The sequence below is a fragment of the Arachis ipaensis genome, chromosome B1 (assembly GCF_059453495.1).
Source record: "Arachis ipaensis isolate K30076 ecotype BB chromosome B1, ASM5945349v1, whole genome shotgun sequence".
NCBI classification, from domain to species: domain Eukaryota; kingdom Viridiplantae; phylum Streptophyta; class Magnoliopsida; order Fabales; family Fabaceae; genus Arachis; species Arachis ipaensis.
Window position 1 is genome coordinate 55,734,930 of NC_142436.1, and position 25,992 is coordinate 55,760,921.

General features: G+C 40.7%; 1 non-coding gene across 1 annotated transcript; it reads left to right on the forward strand.

The window, feature by feature from the left end:
• The first annotated feature begins 13,817 nt into the window (after positions 1-13,817).
• LOC148576642 (small nucleolar RNA R71) lies at positions 13,818-13,925 on the forward strand. The gene has a single exon (XR_015904427.1). It is a non-coding gene; the product is annotated as a small nucleolar RNA R71 (small nucleolar RNA).
• Positions 13,926-25,992: the final 12,067 nt, after the last annotated feature.

Consider the following 25,992-nt stretch of genomic DNA (forward strand, 5'->3'; position numbering starts at 1 on the left):
GCTCCGTCCCAGCTTCATCCAAACTCCTGGGGTTTTATCAAAATATTTCAACTTCTTTGTCAGTAGTTAGACATAACACCTTCTGAAACTCTTTTCTTTTATCTTTTTGTCTCGGCCAAACCTGGAGGTTCCTCCAAAAAGAAAGCTTCCTGGGTTTCTTTCAGGTCGGCCCAGGGGCATAAAGTTTTTGCCATGTATGATGAGTCGTTTAAAGATTTTAAGAACTATTTCTTCCGAGTCCGTGCCATTGAGGGGGTTCGCCCCTTTTTTCTTGATGAAAATGATGAGCCTGCTTTTCCTCTGGAGTGGCAAAAGAATGTAAGAGTGCCACGTTACACATGGGAAATGCTTAGTGAGGTTGAGCGGGCCTTTGTAGTTGTTCTTGAAGATTTGTGGGGGAAGCCTCCCCATCTGGACACGAAGAGATTTTTGAGTGATCCATGTTTGGTTCGGGCTGCTTTGGGTACTGTCTGATTTGTTTTTATACTTGCTCCCGAGCTTTGCTTCTCCTGTGTTGTAACTTGTCTTTGATTTTTGTGTTTTTCAGAGATGTCGAAGAATAATGATTCTATGAGGGCCTATAAGAAGGCGAAGAAGGCGACCGCTGCTTTAAACATCTCGGCCAAGGCGGCCGGAGAGGGATCTTCTCAGCCTCTAGTTAAACCTCCTATATCGAGTTTTCCCGGGCCGAGGAAAGCAATTCCTACTCCTCGGGTCCGTCTGGTCGATCCTCTACAATCTTCTGTTGCAGCTTCCGGTGCCCCTCCTAGTAAAAAGCAAAAAACAATTGAGCCTTTCAACAAATCGGCCCTTATGGTGCTCTTTCTATGGACGACGTGTTGCTTCTTCATCATTTTGATTATATCACCCGGAGTGGTATCAAGTTGGCACACATGGGGGCGGCCCTATATCGAACTGCTCAAAGTCTTCCTCTCCATGCCACTAAGGCTTTTATGGAGGAGGCCAAACAGGAGTTTAATCGGATGAAGGGCTTGAAGGAGGAGCTTGAAGTAAGGGTGACCAAGTTGGAGAAAGACTTAGAGAATGAAAAGGCTAGTTCCACTTCTCTGGCTGGTTCTCTGAGACTGGCCGAGGACATGGCTATGCGTCATAAGGACAGTTATCTGACGTCTTACCGGGAGGTGTTGCGTCTGAGAGAAGAGTTGGAGAATGCCCGGGCTAATTATTCCAAACTCCAAGGTCATCTTATTGGCAGTGTTACTGCTGCCTATGAGAACCTGAAGGAACAAGTTCGGGTTATTGCTCCCGAGGCCGACCTGACCCTCTTTAGCTTGGAGAATGTTGTCAGGGATGGCAAGGTTGTCCCTGATGACGAGGATGAGGATGATGTCGATCCTCCCCCTGTAGCCTCTACCAAGGTGTCGACTTCTGTTATCCCTGCCGAGGTTGGTCCTCCCGCTTCTGATCCTGACTGCCAGATCTTGAACCGGGATGACGGTACTGTAGATGCCGTTCCTCTCCAGACTTGCCCTCTGTCTCCTCGGGCTGATGCTGCTAAAAAGTCTTCTGACCCTTAGCTTTTACTTTATTCTGGATATGTAGTTGGCCCGGCTTGTGGGCTTTTTTAACTCTTTATGTTTCTTTAACTGCTGATACTTTCCCGTTGCTTGCCTAGCAACTTTTGTTTTTTATAAAAAACAAAGGGTAGCTCGCTTTAGCTTTTTTAAGGTAGGTTTTAGTGGCCTCCGAGGCTTTTATAACCTTGTGGATGATATCAGGCTTTTTGTGCTTGACTTGGTATCTCTTTTTCTGTGAATATTGGAACCTTGCGGCTTAACATTTTTTTTTGGTTTGCTTTATACTTTGTAGCTTGAATCCTTTGTGGTTGTAGGTCCAACTTTGATTTTTGGTTCGTTCTTGCTTGTATTTCTGACGATCCATAACCGATTTTTTTTTAAGTAAGTCATTTTTGTAATCCTCTTTTTTGGATCTTTGTCAGATCTCTTTCAGGGATCTTTATCGTAGTAGGAGTCCGACTTCGTTATATCGGTCTTCTTTAAGTTATTTTTGTAGTCCTCTTTCTTGGACCTTTGTCAGGTCTCTTTCAGGGACTACTTGTATAACTTTTTTAGTAGTAAGAGTCCGGCTTCGTTATATCGGTCTCCTTTAAGTTATTTTTGTAGTCCTCTTTCTTGGACCTTTGTCAGGTCTCTTTCAGGGACTACTTGTATAACTTTTTTAGTAGTAAGAGTCCGACTTCGTTATATCAGTCTCCTTTAAGTTATTTTTGTAGTCCTCTTTCTTGGACCTTTGTCAGGTCTCTTTCAGGGACTACTTGTATAACTTTTTTAGTAGTAAGAGTCCGACTTCGTTATATCAGTCTCCTTTAAGTTATTTTTGTAGTCCTCTTTCTTGGACCTTTGTCAGGTCTCTTTCAGGGACTACTTGTATAACTTTTTTAGTAGTAAGAGTCCGACTTCGTTATATCGGTCTCCTTTAAGTTATTTTTGTAGTCCTCTTTCTTGGACCTTTGTCAGGTCTCTTTCAGGGACTACTTGTATAACTTTTTCATTTTGGGCTAACTTTGTTATGTCGGGCCCTTCTAAGTTAAAGTAATCCTCTTTAATAGGGTTGGCCAGATCTGAGCTCTTTCCTGGATTTCGGGTAACAAGTCGAGCTCTTCTCTCTGGAGTTGGGAGTTTGCTTGCTCATTGTAGTGAATTACTCTAGGCGACCCTTCCTCAATCTCTACTGGAATCACCGTCTCTATTCCGTATGCTAATCGGAAGGGAGATTCCTTCGTGGTGGAATGTGGCGTCGTTCGATATGCCCATAGGACCTGTGGAAGGTCTTCTGCCCAGGCTCCCTTTGCATTTTGTAGTCTCCATTTTAGGCCGGCCAATATGACTTTGTTAGCAGCTTCGGCCTGTCCGTTGGCTTGCGGATGTTCAACGGAGGTGTACTGGTGCTTTATATTCAAGTCGGCCACTAGTTTTCTGAAGCCTGCATCTGTGAATTGGGTGCCATTGTCTGTGGTTATTGAATATGGAACTCCGAACCTCGTGACAATGTTTCTATATAAGAATTTCCGGCTTCTTTGAGCGGTGGCATTGGCTAGGGGCTCTGCCTCGATCCACTTTGTAAAGTAATCTACTCCTACTATGAGAAACTTAACTTGTCCTGATCCCTGTGGGAAGGGACCGAGAAGATCGAGTCCCCATTTTGCAAACGGCCAAGGCGAAGTCACGCCGATGAGCTCTTCTGGCGGGGTGATGTGAAAGTTGGCATGTTTCTGACATGGTGGACATGTCTTTACAAATTCTGTGCCTTCTTTCTGTAGAGTTGGCCAATAAAATCCCGCTCGGAGTATTTTTTTGGCAAGAGCTCGTGCTCCGAGATGATTGCCACAAATGCCGCCGTGTATTTCTTCTAGCACTTCCTTTGTGTTGGAGGTCGGTACGCATTTTAGTAAAGGTATTGAGATTCCTCTTTTGTATAGGATGTTGTTTATGATGGTGTAGTACTGTGCCTCCCTTTTTAATTTCTTTGCCTCCTTTTCTTCTGCGGGGAGTGTTCCTGTTTTGAGGTAGTCGATTATGGGGGTCGTCCATCTTTGGTCCTGACTTGTTATTGTCAGGACTTTTTCCTCTTCCAAGATTGACGGGTTCTGCAACATTTCCTGGATGAGGCTTCTATTGTTGCCCCCTGGTTTGGTGCTGGCTAGTTTCGAGAGTGCATCAGCTCGGGCATTTTGTTTGCGGAGTATGTGGCGGATCTTATATTCCCCGATTTGTCCGAGCTGTTCCTTGGTTCTATCCAAATATTTTTTCATGGTGGGATCTTTGGCTTGGTAGCTCTCTGTTATTTGTGATGTAACTACTTGTGAATCACTGTAAATGTTAAGTTTTTGAGCTCCAACCTCTTTAGCCAACTTCAAACTAGCTAACAAGGCTTCATATTCGGCCTGGTTGTTCGAGGCCGGGAATCCGAATTTGAGGGAGAGCTCGACTTGGGTTCCCTGGTTGCTTTCTATTATTACGCCTGCACCGCTTCCAGTTTTATTCGAAGAACCGTCCACGTAGAGATTCCATTCCATGGGGTTTCCAGGGTGTCTGTGAATTCTGCAACGAAGTCGGCCAGATACTGTGATTTGATGGTCGTCCGAGGTTCGTATTGGAGGTCAAACTCTGACAGCTCGACTACCCATTGTAGAATTCTGCCTGCTAAATCCGTTTTCTGCAATATTCCTTTTATGGGCTGGTTAGTTCGAACCTTAATGGTGTGAGCCTGGAAGTATGGGCGGAGTCGTCGAGAGGTTAGGATAAGAGTATAGGCAAATTTTTCTATTTTTTGGTAGTTCAGCTCGGATCCCTGTAGTGCCTTGCTAATGAAGTAGACGGGTTGTTGCCCTTTTTCGTCTTCCCTGACTAGTGCTGAAGCTATTGCCCGGTTCCCTACTGCGAGGTATAATATGAGCGGTTCTCCTTCTCGTGGTCGAGATAGGATAGGTGGCCGTCCTAAGAATTCCTTGAAGTCTCGGAAGGCCTGTTCACATTCTGTCGTCCATTCAAACTGTTTTCCCTTTCTTAAAGTAGCATAGAAGGGGAGAGATCTTATCGCAGCTCCTGCTAAGAATTGGGATAGGGCGGCTAATCTCCCGTTGAGTTGTTGTACCTCTTTGACGCAGGTTGGGCTCTTCATGTTGAGTATGGCTTGACATTTGTCTGGATTTGCTTCAATTCCCCTTTGTGTGAGCATGAAGCCTAAGAATTTGCCTGCTTCAACTGCGAAGGTGCATTTTGCGGGGTTGAGTCGCATGTTATGCTTCCTTATAGTGTCAAATACTTGAGCCAGGTCGGACAATAGTGTGTCTTCGCTTTGTGTCTTTATTAACATGTCGTCCACATAAACTTCCATGATTTTTCCGATGTGATCTGAGAAGACTTTATTCATTAGCCTTTGATAAGTAGCTCCTGCGTTCTTGAGACCGAAAGGCATCACGATGTAGCAGTAGTTTGCCTTTGGTATTAAGAACGAGGTCTTTTCTTGATCTGGTGGATACATGGGAATTTGGTTGTATCCTGAATATGCATCCATAAACGAGAGATATTTATATCCAGAGGAAGCATCTACCAGGGCGTCAATACTTGGGAGTGGGTATGGATCTTTTGGACAAGCTTTGTTGAGATCGGTGTAATCGGTGCACATTCGCCACTTCCCATTCGACTTTTTCACCAAGACGACGTTGGCTAGCCATAGTGGGTATTTGACTTCTCTTATAAATCCGGCTTCCAGTAGTGCTTGTACTTGTTCTTCCACAGCTTCGGATCATTCTGGCCCGAGTTTTCTTCGCTTCTCCTGCACCGGCCGAGATCTTGGGTAGACTGCCAACTTGTGGCACATTAGCTTGGGGTCTATGCCTGGCATGTCTGTGGCTCTCCATGCGAAGAGGTCGACATTATCTCGTAAGAATTGTATCAGTAATTCTTTTGAATCTCCTCTTAGAACCGTGCCGATATTAATTGTTTTGTCCGAGGTGTCTCCGATCTGAACCTTCTCTACCTCACCTTCTGGGTGCGGACGGAGTTCTTCTCGTCGATGAGCTTCGCCAAGCTCAATTGTATGAAACTCTTCTCCTTTTCCTCTGAGGTTTAAGCTCTCATTATAACAGCGATGTGCCATCTTTTGATCTGCTTTTATCGTGGCTATCCCCTCTGTAGTTGGGAATTTCATGCATAGATGTGGAGTTGAGACTATTGCGCCGAGTTGATTGAGTGTTGTCCGACCTATTAGAGCATTGTAGGCTGAACTTACGTCGACCACAATGTAGTCTATTTTGAGGGTCCTGGATTGGTTCCTTTTTCCAAAAGTAGTGTGTAGCAATACGTATCCTAGCGGTTGTACCGGGGTGTCTCCTAGTCCGAACAGATTGTTCGGGTATGCTCTAAGCTCCTTTTCGTCTAAGCCAAGTTTGTTGAAGGCTGTTTTGAATAAGATATCGGTAGAACTCCCTTGGTCTACTAATGTGCGGTGTAGATTGGCGTTTGCCAGTATAATAGTGATGACCATGGGATCGTCGTGTCCCGAGATGATGCCGGATGCGTCCTCTTTAGTGAATGTTATTGCCGGGATGTTGGATGCTTCCTCCTTTCCCTCGACATGATATACTGCTTTGAGATATCTCTTTCGGGATGATTTGGAGATCCCACCTCCTGCGAATCCACCGTGTATCATGTGGACATGTCTTTCTGGTGTTCGAGGTGATCGTTCAGCTCGTCCATCATCTTCGTCTCTTCGTCTCTTTCTTTGGTCATCATCTCGGGTAGCCAAAAATTGATCTAATTTTTCTTCTCTTACCAATTTTTCTATGATATTTTTCAAGTCGAAGCACTCGTTGGTGGAGTGCCCTCGGACTCGATGGTATTCACAATATTCCTTCTGGTTTCCTCCTCCCCTTTTGCCTTTGAGTGGTCGCGCTGGGGGGATTTTTTCTGTGTGGCAGACTTCTTTGTACACGTCGACCAGGGATGCCTTGAGAGGAGTGTAGTTATGGTATTTTTGATTTTCTCCCCCTGTCGATCTTCTTTCCTTTTAGAGTCCTTGTCTTTGTCTCGGTAGGGGGCCCCAAATTTTGAGGTTTCTCCCAACCGAGCGTTCTCTTCCATGTTGATGTATTTTTCTGCTCGCTCCTGTACTTCGTCTACGGAGGTAAGATACTTTTTTGATATAGATTGGCTGAAAGGTCCCTCTCGTAAGCCATTGATGAGCCCCATGATAGCGGCCTCAGTTGGTAAACTTTGTATGTCCATGCATGTTTTGTTGAATCTTTCCATGTAGTTACGGAGGCTCTCCCGATCTCCTTGCTTGATCCCTAGTAAGCTGGGTGCGTGCTTGGCCTTATCTTTCTGGATGGAGAATCTGGCCAGGAACTTTTTGGCCAGGTCGTCGAAGTTTGAGATGGACTTCGGAAGTAAGTTGTCGAACCATCTGATCGCTGTTTTCGTGAGAGTCGTTGGAAAAGCTTTGCAGCGAATGGCATCTGAGGCATCGGAAAGGTACATTCTGTTTCTGAAATTGCTGAGATGATGGTTGGGATCTGTGGTGCCATCATACAAAACCATATCTGGGAGCTTGAAATCTTTTGGGATTTTGGTCTTCATGATTTCTCTGGTGAACGGATCTTGTTCTTTGCGTGAATTTTCCTCAAGAGTGGTCCGTGGAGCTTTTGATTTGAGGTCGGCCTCTAATTGCTGTAGTTTTTCTTCCAGTACTCGACGTCGCCGTACCTCTCTTTGCAGATCCTTTCCGATCTCCCGTTGTTGTTGGGTTTCTTTCTCAAGTTGCTTTAAGCAATCTTGAAGTGCTTCTATGGCTCCCGGATTTGGTGAGTTTTTGTCCCCATTGGATTCCGGAGTATCCTTTAGCGTAGTGTCCGCGTTCTTGTGCGGTGTTTTGTTTTGCAGATCCGAGTCGTGGTCGTTGTCATGGCCGTCCGCCATGGTTTTGGGATGACTTTCAGGTTCCCCGGCAACGGCGCCAATGTTCCGATGGTTACCTGAAACTGGAGGTCGATCTCGGATGAGACCTTCTGTACTGGTCGGAGATGACGTATCCGGTTGGCTGGTGGCGGCCGCAGCTGTTGTGTCCGACTTGTTGGACTTGCTGCACTGCTGATCCTTGGCCACCGGAGGGTGGGGGTACCTGCAAGAGACTCCGATGCTTAAGTTAGCATGGGGATTAAACAGGTTTATTGTAGAATCAGAGTATGAGTTATACCTGGGTGCTCCAGTGTATTTATAGTAGTGTGGGCTGACCTTTCTGATAAGATAAGTTAGTTATCTTATCTTATCTTATCTTGTTTTGGACAAAGTCAGCTTATCTTCAAGGGAACCGCCTTTATCTCTATAGGCTGGGATTGCCTTTGGATTCGGGTCGTGTTCCTCTATTTGGGCCCTTTATTGGGCTTTCCTGTCGATTTGGCCGAGCTCTTTTAGAAGAGGTCGGTCGCTGTGTCGCCGATCATCCCGGGTCGGATAGCTCGACCCAGGGTATGAACAATCACATTCATTATGTTCTTGGGTGTGAACGGATATCTTAGAAGCGGAATAAGTTGAATTGAATATAAAACGGTAGTACTTTGCATTAAATCATGAGGAACAGCAGAGCTCCACACCTTAATCTATGGAGTGCAGAAACTCTACCGTTAAAAAATACATAAGTGAAAGGTTCAGGCATGGCCGAATGGCCAGCCCCCAAACGTGATCAATAGATCAAAAGATGTTACTCTAAGATGTAACTCTCCCAAAAGATGTAAATAAAAAGTTCTATTTATACTAAACTAGCTACTAGGGTTTACAGAAGTAAGTAATTGATGCATAAATCCATTTACGGGGACCACTTGGTGTGTACTTGGGCTGAGCTTGAAGTTTACACGTGCAGAGGCTTCTTCTGGAGTTGAACGCCAAGTTGTAACGTGTTTTTGGCGTTCAACTCTGGTTCGTGACGTGTTTCTGGCGTTTAACTCCAGACTGCATCATAGAACTGGCATTCAATGCCCTTTTGTGTCGTCTAAACTCGGACAAAGTATGGACTATTATATATTGCTGGAAAGCCCTAGATGTCTATTTTTAACGCAATTGGCAACGTGCCATTTGGAGTTCTGTAGCTCCAGAAAATTTACTTTGAGTGCAGGGAGGTCAGAATCCAACAGCATCAGCAGTCCTTCTTCAACCTCTGAATCTGATTTTTGCTCAAGTCCCTCAATTTCAGCCAAAAAATATCTGAAATCACAGAAAAACACACAAACTCATAGTAAAGTCCAGAAATGTGAATTTAACATAAAAACTAATAAAAACATCCGTAAAAGTAACTAGATCCTACTAAAAACATACTAAAAACAATGCCAAAAAGCGTATAAATTATCTGCTCATCACAACACCAAACTTAAATTGTTGCTTGTCCCCAAGCAACTGAAAATAAAATAGGATGAAAAGAAGAGAATATACTATAAATTCCAAAATATCAATGAAACATAGCTCCAATCAGATGAGCGGGACTTGTAGCTTTTTGCCTCTTGAATAGTTTTGGCATCTCACTTTATCCATTGAAGTTCAGAATGATTGGCATCTATGGGAACTCAGAGTTCAGATAGTGTTATTGATTTTCCTAGTTTAGTATGTTGATTCTTGAACACAGCTACTTTATGAGTCTTGGCCGTGGCCCTAAGCACTTTGTTTTCCAGTATTACCACCGGATACATAAATGCCACAGACATATAACTGGGTGAACCTTTTTAGATTGTGACTCAGCTTTGCTAAAGTCCCCAATTAGAGGTGTCCAGGGTTCTTAAGCACACTCTTTTTTTTGCTTTGGACCTTGACTTTAACCGCTCAGTCTCAAGTTTTCACTTGACACCTTCATGCCACAAGCACATGGTTAGGGACAGCTTGGTTTAGCCGCTTAGGCCAGGATTTTATTCCTTTAGGCCCTCCTATCCACTGATGCTCAAAGCCTTGGGATCCTTTTTATTTACCCTTGCCTTTTGGTTTTAAGGGTTATTGGCTTTTTGCTCTTGCCTTTTGGTTTTAAGAGCTTTTGGCTTTTTCTGCTTGCTTTTTCTTTTTCTATTTTTTTCTTTTTTTTTTCTTTTTTTTTTTGCAAGCTTTGTATTCACTGATTTTTCTTGCTTCAAGAATCATTTTTTTATGATTTTTCAGATTATCAAATAACATGTCTCCTTGGCATCATTCTTTCAAGAGCCAACATATTTAACATTCTTAAACAACAACTTCAAAAGACATATGCACTGTTCAAGCATTCATTCAGAAAACAAAAAGTATTGTCACCACATCAATATAATTAAACTAAGTTCAAGGATAAATTCGAAACTCATGTACTTTTTGTTCTTTTGAATTAAAACATTTTTCATTTAAGAGAGGTGATGGATTCATATTCACTACTTTAAGGCAAAGTTACTAAATACTAATGATCATGTAATAAGACACTAACATAGATAAGCACTTAACATAAAGAAAATGAAAAACAGAAAATTTGAGAATAAGGAATGAGTCCACCTTAGTGATGGTGGCATTTTCTTCTTGAGGAACCAATGATGTCCTTGAGCTCTTCTATGTCTCTTCCTTGTCTTTGTTGCTCCTCCCTCATAGCTCTTTGATCTTCTCTAATTTCATGGAGGATGATTCAGTGCTCTTGATGTTCCACCCTTAGTTGTCCCATGTTGGAACTCAGTTCTCCTAGGGAGGTGTTGATTTGCTCCCAAAAGTTCTGTGGAGGAAAGAGCATCCCTTGAGGCATCTCAGGGATTTCTTGGTGATGAGCTTCTTCATGCGTCTCTTGAGATCCATGAATGGGCTCTCTTGTTTGCTCCATCCTTTTCTTAGTGATGGGCTTGTCCTCATCAATGAGGATATCTCCCTCTATGTCAATCCCAGCTGAATTGCATAGATGGAAAATGAGGTGAGGAAAAGCTAACCTTGCCATAGTGGAGGACTTGTCAGCCACCTTGTAGAGTTCTTGAGGTATAATCTCATGAACCTCCACCTCTTCTCCAATCATGATGCTATGGATCATGATGGCCCGGTCTATAGTAACTTCAGACCGGTTGCTAGTGGGAATGATTGAGCGTTGAATGAACTCCAACCATCCTCTAGCTATAGGCTTAAGGTCCAGTCTTCTCAGTTGAACCGGTTTGTCTTTTGAGTCAATCTTCCATTGAGCTCCTTCCACACATATGTCCATGAGGACTTGGTCCAACCTTTGATCAAAGTTGACTCTCCTTGTGTAGGGGCGTGCGTTCTCTTCCATCATTGACAAGTTGAACGCCAACCTCACATTTTCCGGACTAAAATCTAAGTATTTCCCCCGAACCATGGTGAGATAATTCTTTGGGTTCGGGTTCTTACTTTGATCATGGTTCCTAGTGATCCATGCATTAGCATAGAACTCTTGAACCATTAGAATTCCGACTTGTTGGATGGGGTTTGTTAGAACTTCCCAACCTCTTCTATGGATCTCATATCGGATCTCCGGATACTTATTTTTCTTGAGTTTGAAAGGGACCTCGGGGATCACCTTCTTCTTGGCTACAACATCATAGAAGTGGTCTTGATGGGATTTGGAGATGAATCTTTCCATCTCCCCTGACTCGGAGGTGGAAGCTTTTGTCTTCCTTTTCCCTTTTCTAGAGGATTCTTTGGTCTTAGGTGCCATCAATGGTAATGGAAAAACAAAAAGCTTATACTTTTACCACACCAAACTTAGAATATTGCTCGCCCACGAGCAAGAGAAGAAAGAAGAGATGAAGAAGAAGAAGAAGAAATGGAGGAGAGGGAGAGAGGTTTGTGTTTCGGCCAAGAAGAGGAAGAGAGGGTTGTGTTGTGTGAAAATGAAGAAGAATGGAGGGGTTTATATAGTGGAGGGAGAGGGGTTAGGTTCGGCCATTTAGGGTGGGTTTGGGTGGGAAAGTGATTTTGAATTTTGAAGGTAGGTGGGGTTTATGAGGTAGGTTTATGGGGAAGAGTGGATGGATGTGAGTGGTGAAGGGGTAATGGAGAAGAGAGCTTGAGGTGATTGGTGAAGGGTTTTGGGGAAGGGTGTTTATTGGGAAGAGAGGATGAATGAGAAGAGGGGAGAGTAGGAGTGGAGGTAGGTGGGGATTCTGTGGAGTCTACAGATCCCTGCACCAATTAGGCATGTAAAATGCCTTTGCATGCAATTCTGGCGTTTAAACACCGAATTGATGCTTGTTCTGGGCGTTCAACGCCCAGATGTAGCATGTTTCTGGCGTTCAGCGCCAGCTTTCCTCACTGTACATTTCTGGCGTCTGAACGCCAGGATGCTGCTTGTTTCTGGCGTTCAACGCCAGATCCATGCTCTGTTCTGGCATTGAACGCCAGCCAGATGCTCCTTACTGGCGTTTAAATGCCAGTAAGTCCTTCCTCCAGGGTGTGATTTTTCTTCTGCTGTTTTTGATTCTGTTTTTAATTTTTGTATTTATTTTGTAACTCCACATGATCATGAACCTAATAAAACATGAAAGAACAATAAAACAAAAATAAAATTAGATAAATAAAAATTGGGTTGCCTCCCAACAAGCGCTTTTTTAATGTCAATAGCTTGACAGTGGGCTCTCATGGAGCCACACAGGTGATCAGGTCAATTTTATAGACTTCCCAACACCAAACTTAGAGTTTGGATATGGGAGTTCAACACCAAACTTAGAGTAGAGTTTGGTTGTGGCCTCCCAACACCAAACTTAGAGTTTGACTGTAGGGTCTCTGGTTGACTCTGCAGGGAGAGAAGCTTTTCATGCTTCCTCTCCATGGTTACAGAGAGAGATCCTTGAGTTTTAAACACAAGGTTGTCCTCGTTCAGTTGAAGGATCAATTCTCCTCTGTCAACATCAATCACAGCTCTTGCTGTGGCTAGGAAGGGTCTTCCAAGGATGATGGATTCATCCTCATCCTTCCCAGTATCTAGGATTATGAAATCAGCAGAGATGTAAAGGCCTTCAACCTTTACCAATATGTCCTCTACTTTTCCATAAGCCTGTTTTCTGGAATTGTCTGCCATCTCTAATGAGATTTTAGCAGCTTGTACCTCAAAGATTCCCAATTTCTCCATTACAGAGAGCGGCATGAGGTTTATTCCTGACCCCAGGTCACATAGAGCCTTCTCAAAGGTCATGGTGCCTATGGTACAAGGTATTAGGAACTTTCTAGGATCCTGTTTCTTCTGAGGCAATCTCAGTTGATCCAATGCATTTAGTTCGTTGGTGAACAGGGGAGGTTCATCTCCCCAAGTCTCACTACCAAATAAATTGGCATTCAGCTTCATGATTGCACCAAGGAACTTGGCAACTTGCTCTTCAGTAACATCCTCATTTTCTTCAGAAGAAGAATACTCATCAGAGCTCATGAAGGGCACAAGGAGGTTCAATGGAATCTCTATGGTCTCCAGATGAGCCTCAGAGTCCTTTGGTTCCTCAAAGGGAAACTCCTTGTTGATCACTGGACGTCCCAGGAGGTCTTCCTCATTGGATTCACGTCCTCTTCCTCCCTTGTAGGTTCGGCCATGATTGTTATATCAATGGCCTTGCACTCTCTCTTTGGATTCTCTTCTGTATTGCTTGGGAGAGTACTAGGAGGGGTTTCAGTGATTCCTTTATTCAGCTGGCCCACTTGTGCTTCCAAATTTCTAATGGAAGACCTTGTTTCATTCATGAAACTCACAGTGGCCTTAGATAGATCAGAGACTAAATTTGCTAAGCTAGATGAATTCTGCTCAGAATTCTCTGTCTGTTGCTGAGTGGATGATGGAAAAGGTTTACTATTGTTAAACCTGTTTCTTCCACCATTATTAAAGCCTTGTTGAGGCTTTTGTTGATCCTTCCATGAGAAATTTGGGTGATTTCTCCATGAGGGATTATAGGTGTTCCCATAGGGTTCACCCATGTAATTCACCTCTGCAATTGTAGGATTCTCAGGATCATAAGCTTCTTCTTCAGAAGATGCCTCTTGAGTACTGTTGGATGTAGCTTGCATTCCATTCAGACTCTGAGAAATCATATTGACTTGCTGAGTCAATATTTTATTCTAAGCCAATATGGCATTCAGAGTATCAATTTTAAGAACTCCCTTCTTCTGAGGTGTCCCATTACTCACAGAATTCCTCTCAGAAGTGTACATGAACTGGTTGTTAGCAACCATGTCAATGAGTTCTTGAGCTTCTGCAGGCGTTTTCTTTAGGTGAATGGATCCACCTGCAGAAGTATCCAATGACATCTTAGCTAATTCAGACAGACCATCATAGAATATATCCAGGATGGTCCATTCTGAAAGCATGTCAGAAGGACACTTTTTGGTCAGTTCCTTGTATCTCTCCCAAGCTTCATAGAGGGATTCACCTTCTTTCTGTCTGAAGGTTTGAACATCCACTCTAAGCTTACTCAGCCTTTGAGGAGGAAAGAACTTGGCTAAGAAAGCCTTGATCATCTTATCCCAAGAGTTAAGGCTATCCTTAGGTTGAGAGTCCAACCATATTCTAGCTCTGTCTCTTACAGCAAACGGGAAAAGCATGAGCCTGTAGACTTCAGGATCTACTCCATTACTCTTAACAGTGTCACATATCTGCAAGAATTCAGTTAAGAACTGAAAGGAATCTTCAGATGGAAGTCCATGAAATTTGCAGTTTTTTTGCATCAGAGAAACTAATTGAGGTTTAAGCTCAAAATTGTTTGCTCCAATGGTAGGGATGGAGATGCTTCTTCCATGTAAATTGGAATTAGGTGCAGTAAAGTCACCAAGCATCCTCCTTGCATTATTATTATTTTCGGCTGCCATCTCCTCTTCCTGTTCGAAAATTCCTGTAAGGTTATCTCTGGATTATTGTATTTTAGCTTCTCTTAGTTTCCTCTTCAGAGTCCTTTCAGGTTCAGGATCTGCTTCAACAAGAATGTTCTTGTCCTTGCTCCTGCTCATATGAAAGAGAAGGGAACAGAAAAATAATAATAGGGATTTTTTTTACCACAGTATAGAGGTTCCCTTGTTGTGAGTAGAAGAAAAGAAGAGTAGAAGAGAAAAGAAAGGAGAATCCAAACAGAAGGGTGAGGAGAGCAGAGATATGAGATGAAGAGAAGTGTTAGTAAATGAATAAATAAATGGAAGAAGAAGGGAGGTGAGAGAATTCGAAAAATAAAATTTAAAATTTAAAGTTAAATTTCGAAAATAGTTTTTGAAAAAGGTTATTAGTTTTCGAAAATTAGGAATGAAATAAAATTAAAATAAAAAATTAAAATAATTAGTTAATTAAAAAGAAATTTTGATAAAGAGGGAAGGAATTTTCGAAAATTAAAGGTAAAAAGTTAGTTGGGCAGTTTTACTAAAGATAAGAATCAAATAAAAAGTTAAGTGGTTAGTTGAAAGAGATTTGAAATTCAATTTTTAAAAGATAAGAAGATAAGAAGTAAGAAAAGGTATTTGAAAAAGATAAGATAAGATATTTTTGAAAAGATATGATTGAAATTAGTTTTGAAAAAGATTTGATTTTTAAAATCACAATTAATGACTTGATTCACAAGAAATCACAAGATATGATTCTAACAGTGTCACATATCTGCAAGAATTCAGTTAAGAACTGAAAGGGATCTTCAGATGGAAGTCCATGAAACTTGCAGTTTTGTTGCATCAGAGAAACTAATTGAGGTTTAAGCTCAAAATTGTTTGCTCCAATGGTAGGGATGGAGATGCTTCTTCCATGTAAATTAGAATTAGGTGCAGTAAAGTCACCAAGCATCCTCCTTGCATTATTATTATTTTCGGCTGCCATCTCCTCTTCCTGTTCGAAAATTCCTGTAAGGTTATCTCTGGATTATTATATTTTAGCTTCTCTTAGTTTCCTCTTCAGAGTCCTTTCAGGTTCAGGATCTGCTTCAACAAGAATGTTCTTGTCCTTGCTCCTGCTCATATGAAAGAGAAGGGAACAAAAAAATAATAATAGGGATCTTTTTTACCACAGTATAGAGGTTCCCTTGTTGTGAGTAGAAGAAAAGAAGAGTAGAAGAGAAAAGAAAGGAGAATCCAAACAGAAGGGTGAGGAGAGCAGAGATATGAGATGAAGAGAAGTGTTAGTAAATGAATAAATAAATGAAAGAAGAAGGGAGGTGAGAGAATTCGAAAAATAAAATTTAAAATTTAAAGTTAAATTTCGAAAATAGTTTTTGAAAAAGGTTATTAGTTTTCGAAAATTAGGAATGAAATAAAATTAAAATCAAAAATTAAAATAATTAGTTAATTAAAAAGAAATTTTGAAAAAGAGGGAAGGGATTTTTGAAAATTAAAGGTAAAAAGTTAGTTGGGCAGTTTTACTAAAGATAAGAATCAAATAAAAAGTTAAGTGGTTAGTTGAAAGAGATTTGAAATTCAATTTTTAAAAAATAAGAAGATAAGAAGTTAGAAAAGGTATTTGAAAAAGATAAGATAAGATATTTTTGAAAAGATATGATTGAAATTAGTTTTGAAAAAGATTTGTTTTTTAAAATCACAATTAATGACTTGATTCACAAGAAATCACAAGATATGATTCTAGAACTTAAAGTTTGAATCTTTCTTAACAAGTAAGTAACAAATTTGAAATTTTTAATCAAAACATTAATTGTTGATGATATTTTCGAAAATATGATGTAAAATTAAGAAAAATATTTTTAAAAAATATTTTTAAAATTTTCGAAAATAAATAAGAAAAATGAAAAAGATTTGATTTTTGAAAAAGTCAATCCAAATTTTCGAAATTTATGAGAGAAAAACGGAAAGATATTTTTTTGATTTTTAAATTTTTAATGATGAAAGAGAAAAAAAATGACTCACAACATGAAAATTATGAATCAAAACACATGATGCATGCAAGAACACTATGAATGTCAAGATGAACACCAAGAACACTTTGAATGTCAAGATGAACATCAAGAACTTATTTTTGAAAAATTTTCAAGAAAAGACAACATGCAAGACACCAAACTTAGAAAATTTTCATGCATAGACACTATGAATGCAAGAATGCATATGAAAAACAAGAAAAGACACAAAACACGAAAATATGAAGATCAAACAAGAAGACTGGCCAAGAACAACTTGAAGATCATGAAGAACACTATGAATGCATGAATTTTCGAAAAATGCATAAATTTTTTAGAAAAAAATGCAATTGATACCAAACTTAAAAATTGACTCAAGACTCAAACAAGAAACACAAAATATTTTTTATTTTTATGATTTTATAATTTTTTTTTATTTTTTCGAAAATTAATGTGAAAAAGAAAAATAAAGATTTCAAAATTTTTAATATGAATTCCAGGAATCTTGCACTCTTAGTCTAAAGCTCCAATCTGAGGGTTAGACATGGCTTAATAGCCAGCCAAGCTTTAGTATGCTATTACATGCATTGACGTGATTAGTTGAATCCTCAATCCAAAGGAATTTAGACATGGCTTTACAGCCAGCCAGGATTCAACAAATCATCATGAAACACTAGAATTTATTCTTAAAAATTCTGAAGAAAAATATATTTTATTTTTTTGAAAATATTTTTTTTTCGAATATTAATTAGGAAAAACGAAAAAGAAGAAAATATTTTTGAAAAATTTTTGAAAACTTTTTGAAAATAAAATAAGAAGAAAATTACCCAATCTGAGCAACACGATGAACCGTCAGTTGTCCAAACTCGAACAATCCCCGGCAACGGCGCCAAAAACTTGGTGCACGAAATTATGATCCCTGGTAATGGCTCCAAAAACTTGGTGCTCTAATCTTAATTCATAATTTGTCACAACTTCGATACAACTAACCAGCAAGTGCACTGGGTCGTCCAAGTAATAAAACCTTACGTGAGTAAGGGTCGATCCCACGGAGATTGTTGGTATGAAGCAAGCTATGGTCATCTTGTAAATCTCAGTCAGGCGGATATCAAATGGTAATGGAGTTTTTGAATAATAATAATAATAAATAAACAGAAAATAAAGATAAAAATACTTATGTAATTCATTGATGAGAATTTCAGATAAGCGTATAGAGATGCTTTCGTTCCTCTGAACCTCTGCTTTCCTGCTGTCTTCATCCAACCAGTCCTACTCCTTTCCATGGCAAGCTTTCTGTAAGGAATCACCGTTGTCAATAGCTACATCCCATCCTCTCTGTGAAAAAGGTCCAAATGCTCTGTCACGGCACGGCTAATCATCTGGAGGTTCTCGATCATACTGGAATAGGATTTACCCTCCTTTTGCGTCTGTCACTACGCCCAGCACTCGCGAGTTTGAAGTTCGTCACAACCATCCCTTCCCAGATCCTACTCGGAATACCACAGAAAAGGTTTAGACTTTCCGGATCTCAGGAATGGCCATCCATGGGTTCTAACTTATACCATGAAGATTCTAATATCTCGGACTCGGTCCTCTGTATTAGATATCTAAGAGATACTCATTCTAGCTTGTTTGCATGTAGAACGGAAGTGTTTGTCAGGCACGCGTTCATAAGTGAGAATGATGATGAGCGTCACATAATCATCACATTCATCATGTTCTTGGGTGCGAACGGATATCTTAGAAGCGGAATAAGTTGAATTGAATATAAAATGGTAGTACTTTGCATTAAATCATGAGAAACAGCAGAGCTCCACACCTTAATCTATGGAGTGCAGAAACTCTACCGTTGAAAAATACATAAGTGAAAGGTTCAGGCATGGCTGAATGGCCAGCCCCCAAACATGATCAATAGATCAAAAGATGTTACTCTAAGATGTAACTCTCCCAAAAGATGTAAATAAAAAGTTCTATTTATACTAAACTAGCTACTAGGGTTTACAGAAGTAAGTAATTGATGCATAAATTCATTTTCGGGGCCCACTTGGTGTGTACTTGGGCTGAGCTTGAAGTTTACACGTGCAGAGGCTTCTTCTGGAGTTGAACGCCAAGTTGTAACGTGTTTTTGGCGTTCAACTCTGGTTCGTGACGTGTTTCTGGCGTTTAACTCCAGACTGCAGCATAGAACTGGCATTCAATACCCTTTTACGTCATCTAAACTCGGCCAAAGTATGGACTATTATATATTGCTGGAAAGCCCTGGATGTCTACTTTCCAACGCAATTGGCAACGCGCCATTTGGAGTTCTGTAGCTCTAGAAAATCCACTTTGAGTGAAGGGAGGTCAGAATCCAACAGCATCAGCAGTCCTTCTTCAACCTCTGAATCTGATTTTTGCTCAAGTCCCTCAATTTCAGCCAAAAAATACCTGAAATCACATAAAAACACACAAACTCATAGTAAAGTCCAGAAATGTGAATTTAACATAAAAACTAATAAAAACATCCCTAAAAGTAACTAGATCCTACTAAAAACATACTAAAAATAATGCCAAAAAGCGTATAAATTATCCGCTCATCAAGCACACTCGTTTTGCTTTGGACCACGACTTTAACCGCTCAGTCTCAAGTTTTCACTTGACACCTTCACGCCACAAGCACATGGTTAGGGACAGCTTGGTTTAGCCGCTTAGGCCAGGATTTTATTCCTGAGGGCCCTCCTATCCACTGATGCTCAAAGCCTTGGATCCTTTTTATTACCCTTGTCTTTTGGTTTAAAGGGCTATTGGCTTCTTCTGCTTGCTTTTTCTTTCTTTTTTTTCGCATATCGTCCTCTTTTTTTTCTATTCACTGCTTTTTCTTGCTTCAAGAATCAATTTTTTGATTTTTCAGATTATCAATAACATTTCTCCTTTTCCATCATTCTTTCAAGAGCCAATAATTTTAACATTCATAAACAACAAATTCAAACATATGCACTGTTCAAGCATTCATTCAGAAAACAAGAGTATTGCCACCACATCAAAATAATTAAACTATTTTAAAATTTGAAATTCATGTACTTCTTTTTCTTTTTCAATTAAAAACACTTTTTATTTAAGAAAGGTGATGGATTCATGGGACATTCATAGCTTTAAGACATAAACTTTAAATTTTATTAATCATAGAATGAAAATAAGACTCAAAAAATAAATATAGGAGCAAACCAATAATAATAGAAGACAGAAAATAAAAAAAACAGAAAAATAAATGACTCTTAAAATAGACTCTTAATAATAAAGGTTATCACAGAGTTAGGACTCAACAACCTTGATTTTGAGAAGTGGATGCTCCCTCAATCTGTGGGGTGCTTGGTCCTTCAAGGGAGAGCTTCTGGTGCTTCAGCTCTTGTAGCTCACGCCCCTGCTTCTCCTGTTCCTTCAGCAGTTTGCAGAGCATGCAGTTTTGATTCTGCTGTTCTTCCTTAAGTTGTTCCATAGCTTCTTGCAGCTTGGTAATAGATGCTTCTAGGCGGGTCCAGTAGTCAATTTCGGGAATTTCTGGGAGGAACTCCTGCGCCTTCCTTTTTATGGAGTTGTCTTGAACTTTTCCTTCCATTGACTTCTTGGTGATTGGGTGTTCGATTGGGATGAATTCATTTACTCCCATCCTCACCCCAGCATCTTTACATAGCAGAGAAATTAAGCTTGGGTAGGCCAGTTTGGCTTTAGTGGAGTTCTTTTTTGCAATTGTGTAAATCTCACAAGAAATCAGATGATGAATCTCCACTTCTTTTCCAAGCATAATACAATGAATCATCACTGCTCTTTTGACAGTGACCTCAGAGCAGTTGCTAGTGGGCAATATAGAACGCCCAATGAAGTCCAGCCAGCCTCTTGCAACTGGTTTGAGATCTCCCCTCTTAAGTTGATTTGGGACACCTTTTGAATTGGTTATCTACTTAGTTCCAGGGAGGCATATATCCTCTAGAACTTGATCCAACCCCTTATCTACTCTCACCATTCTCCTATTAAAGGATTCTGGATCATCTTGTAGTTGAGGCAGTTTGAAGACCTCTCTTATTTTGTCCAGATGGAAGTAAATAAGCCTCCCTCTGACCATAGTTCGGTAGGTGTGAAAGGCGGTTCCAGTTATTCTCTACTTATCTGTCAGCCACAGATTTGAGTAGAATTCCTGAACCATGTTTCTTCCAACCTTTATCTCAGGATTGGCTAGAATTTCCCATCATCTGTTTCGAATTTTCTCTTGGATCTCCGGATATTCATCTTCTTTCAAATTGAATTTAACTTCCGGGATCACTGACCTCAGACCCATTATTTTGTGGTAATGGTCTGCATGCTCTTTGGTTAAGAACCTCTCTTGATTTCAAAGACTCTTTGGAGTATTCTCTTTCTTGCCTCTTGAATTGGTTTGTTTTCCCTTAGGTGCCATGATCTTGATGAGTTTTAGCTCAGTGATCACGGAAAAACAAACCAAACTTAGAGGTTTGCTTGTTCTCAAGTAAAAGAAAGGAAAGGGGAGAGAGAGGAGAAGAGCCAAATTCGAATAGTGGAGAGGAGGGGATGGCCGAATGTACATTTATAGGAGGAGGGGAGAAGTTTCAAAAAATTTGAAAGAGATATGACATAGAGATATGATTGATGGAAGAAAATAAAATCATGATATGAAAAAGATGAGATTTGTAATTGAAAAAGATATAAAGATGTTAAATCTGAAAATTTGGTTATGCATCTAAGAAATAAGATATGATATGATGAGTTGAAAAAGATTTGGAAAGAAATTAAGAGGATAATTGAGTTTTTGAAAAGATTTGGGAAGGATTTGAAAGAAAATTGAAAAGAGATTTAGAAAATTGTTGAATTTTGGAAAATTGAGGGTGAATGATGAAAGTTTGAAACATGTTTATGCAGAAAATTATGAGTCAAAACATGAAAATTTGAAAAAATTTGAAGTTGGAAACAAAATCTCCTCCCCCTGCTTTTCTGGCATTAAACGCCCAGAATGGTATCCATTCTGGCGTTTAACGCCCAATTGTTGGCCATTATGGGCGTTTAACGCCCAGCCAGGTACCCTGGCTGGCGTTAAACGCCAGAAACCCCTTTATCACTGGGCGTTTTTCTGAACACCCAGGATGCTGCAATTCTGGCGTTAAACGCCCAGAATGGTACCCATTCTGGCGTTTAACGCCCAAAATACCCTTTACTGGCATTTTCTTGCGAGCTTACCATTCTCGCGTTTAACGCCCAAAATACCCTTTACTGGCGTTTTCTTGCCAGCAAGCTCCTTTTCTATTCTTTTTACACTGAATTCTTCTGTAACTTTGTGAATTCCTTCAATTTTGATGATTAACCTTTGAAGAAAAATGTATATCAAACTTCTACAAGTATTAATTAAAACAAATAACTTGCTAATGGCTGGGTTGCCTCCCAGCAAGTGCTTCTTTATTGTCTTTAGCTGGACCTTTACTGAGCTTCATTCAAGCCTCAGTTTTGAGCATTCTTACTCAAAATTACTTTCAAGATAATGTTTGATTCTCTGTCCATTAACAATGAACTTTGTGTCAGAATCAATATCTTGAAGCTCAACATATCTATATGGTGACACTCTTGTAATCACATATGGTCCCCTCCACCGGGATTTTAATTTCTTGGGGAATAATCTGAGTCTAGAGTTGAACAGCAGAACTTTTTGTCTTGGCTCAAAGACTCTGGATGACAATTTCTTGTCATGCCACTTTTTTGCTTTTTCCTTATAAATTTTTGCATTTTCAAAAGCATTGAGTCTGAACTCCTCTAGCTCGTTTAGCTGGAGCAATCTTTTCTCACCAGCTAACTTAGCATCCAGGTTTAAGAATATGGTTGCCCAGTAGGCTTTATGTTCCAGTTCCACGGGCAGATGACAGGCCTTGCCATACACAAGCTGGTATGGAGAGGTTCCTATAGGAGTCTTGAATGCTGTTCTGTATGCCCACAGAGCATCATCCAAGCTCTTTGCCCAATCCTTTCTACGGGCAATTACAGTCTGTTCCAGGATTCTCTTTAGTTCTCTATTAGAGACTTCAGCCTGCCCATTTGTCTGTGGATGATACGGAGTTGCTACTTTGTGGCTAATTCCATATCGAACCATAGCAGAGTAAAGCTGTTTATTGCAGAAATGGGTGCCCCCATCACTGATTAGTACTCTGGAAATACCAAATCTGCTGAAAATATGTTTCTGGAGGAACTTCAGCACAGCCTTGGTATCATTAGTGGGTGTGGCAATTTCCTCCACCCATTTAGATACGTAGTCTACTGCCACCAGAATGTAAGTGTTTGAGTATGATGGTGGGAAAGGACCCATGAAGTCAATACCCCATACATCAAACAACTCAATCTCTAAGATCCCTTGTTGAGGCATGGCATAACCATGAGGCAAGTTACCAGCTCTTTGGTAACTGTCACAGTTACGCACAAACTCTCGGGCATCTCTATAGAGAGTAGGCCAATAGAAGCCACATTGGAGGACTTTAGTGGCTATTCACTCACTTCCGAAATGTCCTCTATACTGTGATCCATGGCAATGCCACAAGATCTTCTGTGCCTCCTCTCTAGGGACGCATCTACAGATCATTCCATCTGCACATCTCTTAAAGAGATATGGTTCATCCCATAAGTAGTACTTTGCATCAGAAATTAGTTTTTTCTTTTGCAACCTGCTGTACACCTGGGGTATGAACCTCATAGCTTTATAATTTGTAATGTCTGCAAACCATGGTTCTTCCTGAATGGCAAAAAGTTGCTCATCTGGAAAGGTCTCAAAGATCTCAGTAAGAGGGAGGGATGCCCCTGCTACTGGTTCTATCCGGGACAGGTGATCAGCTACCTAGTTCTCTGTCCCTTTTCTGTCTCTTATTTCTATATCAAACTCTTGCAGAAGCAACACCCATCTTATGAGCCTGGGTTTTGAATCCTGCTTTGTGAGTAGATATTTAAGAGCAGCATGGTCAGTATACACAATCACTTTTGAACCTACTAAATAGGATCTAAACTTGTCAATGGCATAAACCACTGCAAGTAACTCCTTTTCTGTGGTTGTGTAATTCTTCTGTGCGTCATTTAAAACATGACTGGCATAGTAAATGACGTGCAGAAGCTTGTTATGCCTTTGTCCCAACACTGCACCAATGGCATGGTCACTGGCATCACACATCAATTCGAATGGTAATGTCCAGTCAAGTGCAGAGATGACTGGTACTGTGACCAGCTTGGCTTTCAGGGTCTCAAACGCCTGCAGACACTCTGTGTCAAACACAAATGGCGTGTCAGCAGCTAACAAGTTGCTTAGAGGTATTGAAATTTTTGAAAAATCCTTTATGAACCTCCTATAGAATCCTGCATGCCCCAGAAAGCTTCTGATTGCCTTAACATTGGCAGGTGGTGATAATTTCTCAATTACCTCTACCTTGGCTTGATCCACCTCTATCCCCTTGCTTGAAATTTTGTGCCCAAGGACAATTCCTTTAGTCACCATAAAGTGACATTTTTCCCAGTTTAAGACCAGGTTAGTCTCTTGGCACCTTTTTAGGATAAGTGCTAGATGATCAAGACAGGAGCTGAATGAGTCTCCAAATACTGAGAAGTCATCCATGAAGACTTCCAGGAACTTCTCTACCATATCAGAGAAGATAGAGAGCATGCACCTCTGAAAGGTTGTAGGTGCATTGCATATATCAAAAGGCATTCTTCTGTAAGCAAATACTCCAGATGGACATGTGAATGCTATTTTCTCTTGGTCTTGAGGATCCACTTCAATTTGGTTGTAGCCTGAATAGCCATCCAAAAAGCAGTAGTATTCATGGCCTGCTAGTCTCTCTAGCATCTGGTCTATGAATGGTAAAGGAAAATGATCATTTCTGGTGGCTGTATTGAGCCTTCTGTAGTCAATACACATACGCCACCCTGTAATTGTTCTTGTGGGAACCAGTTCATTCTTTTCATTATGAACCACTGTCATGCCTCCTTTCTTGAGGACAAATTGGACAGGGCTCACCCAGGGGCTATCAGAAATAGGATAAATAATCCCAGCCTCTAGTAACTTAGTGACCTCTTTCTGCACCACTTCCTTCATGGCTGGATTTAGCTGCCTATGTGGTTGAACCACTGGCTTGGCATCATCCTCCAATAGGATTTTGTGCATGCATCTTGCTGGGCTAATGCCCTTAAGGTCACTTATGGACCACCCAAGAGCTGTCTTGTGTGTCCTTAGCACTTGAATTAGTGCTTTCTCTTCCTGTGGATTTAAAGCAGAGCTTATGATCACTGAAAAAGTGTCACCCTCTCCCAGAAATGCATATTTCAGGGATGGTGGTAGTGGTTTGAGCTCTGATTTAGAAGGTTTCTCCTCTTCCTAAGGGATTTTTAGAGGTTCTTTTATTTCCTCTGGTTCCTCCAAATCAGGCTGAACATCTTTAAAGATGTCCTCTAGCTCTGATTCAAGACTCTCAGTCATATTGATCTCTTCCACCAAAGAATTAATAATATCAGTGCTCATGCAGTCATTTGATGTGTTTGGATGCTGCATAACTTTGACAGCATTTAACTTGAACTCATCCTCATTGACTCTCAGGGTCACTTCTTGTACATCAATAAGAGTTCGTCCAGTTGCTAGGAAAGGTCTTCCTAGAATGAGAGTTGCACTCTTGTGCTCCTCCATTTCCAGCACTACAAAGTCAGTGGAAAAGGCAAATGGCCCAACCTTGACAATCATGTCCTCAATGATGCCTGATGAATATTTAATGGAGCCATTAGCAAGTTGAAGACATATCCGGGTTGGTTTGACTTCTTCAGTCAACCTGAGCTTTCTGATAGTGGATGCAGGTATTAGGTTGATACTTGCTCCAAGGTCACATAGAGCTGTCTTGGTACAAGCACCCTCTAATGTGCATGGTATCATAAAGCTTCCTGGATCTTGAAGCTTTTCTGGTAAGCTTTTTAGAATGACTGCACTGCATTCTTCAGTGAGAAACACTCTTTCAGTTTCTCTCCAATCCTTCTTATGACTTAAGATCTCTTTCATGAACTTAGCATAAGAGGGTATTTGCTTAAGTGCTTCTGCAAATGGGATCTTTATTTCAAGAGTCCTGAGATAGTCTGCAAAGCGGGCAAATTGTTTATCCTGTTCCGCTTGGCGGAGCTTCTGAGGATAAGGCATCTTGGCTTTATATTCTTCAACCTTAGTTGCTGCAGGTTTATTCCCTACAGAAGTGGTTGGAGAAGCCTTCTTAGAGGGGTTACTATCAGCACTTGCAGGTGTCTGATTCCTCATTGGCATTTGAATGCCAGGATTGGGTGCTGGATGGGCATTTAACGCCAGCTTCCCACCCTTTTCTGGCGTTGGACGCCAGAACTGGACAAGGAATGGGCGTTTAACGGCAACTTTCCCCCTTTTCTGGCGTTTGAACGCCAGAGTTATTCCTCTCTGGGCTCTTAATGTCTTCAGAGGGATTTTGGGCAGTGGTTTGGTCATCCTCTATCATTTGTTCCTTTCTTGACTTTTTGCTACTTTGAGCTGAGTTATTCAATGTCTTCCCGCTCCTTAGTTGGACAGCTTGGCATTCTTCTGTTATCTGTTTAGATAGCTGCTATCTTGTCTGATTCAATTGTGCTTCTATATTCTTGTTAGCATT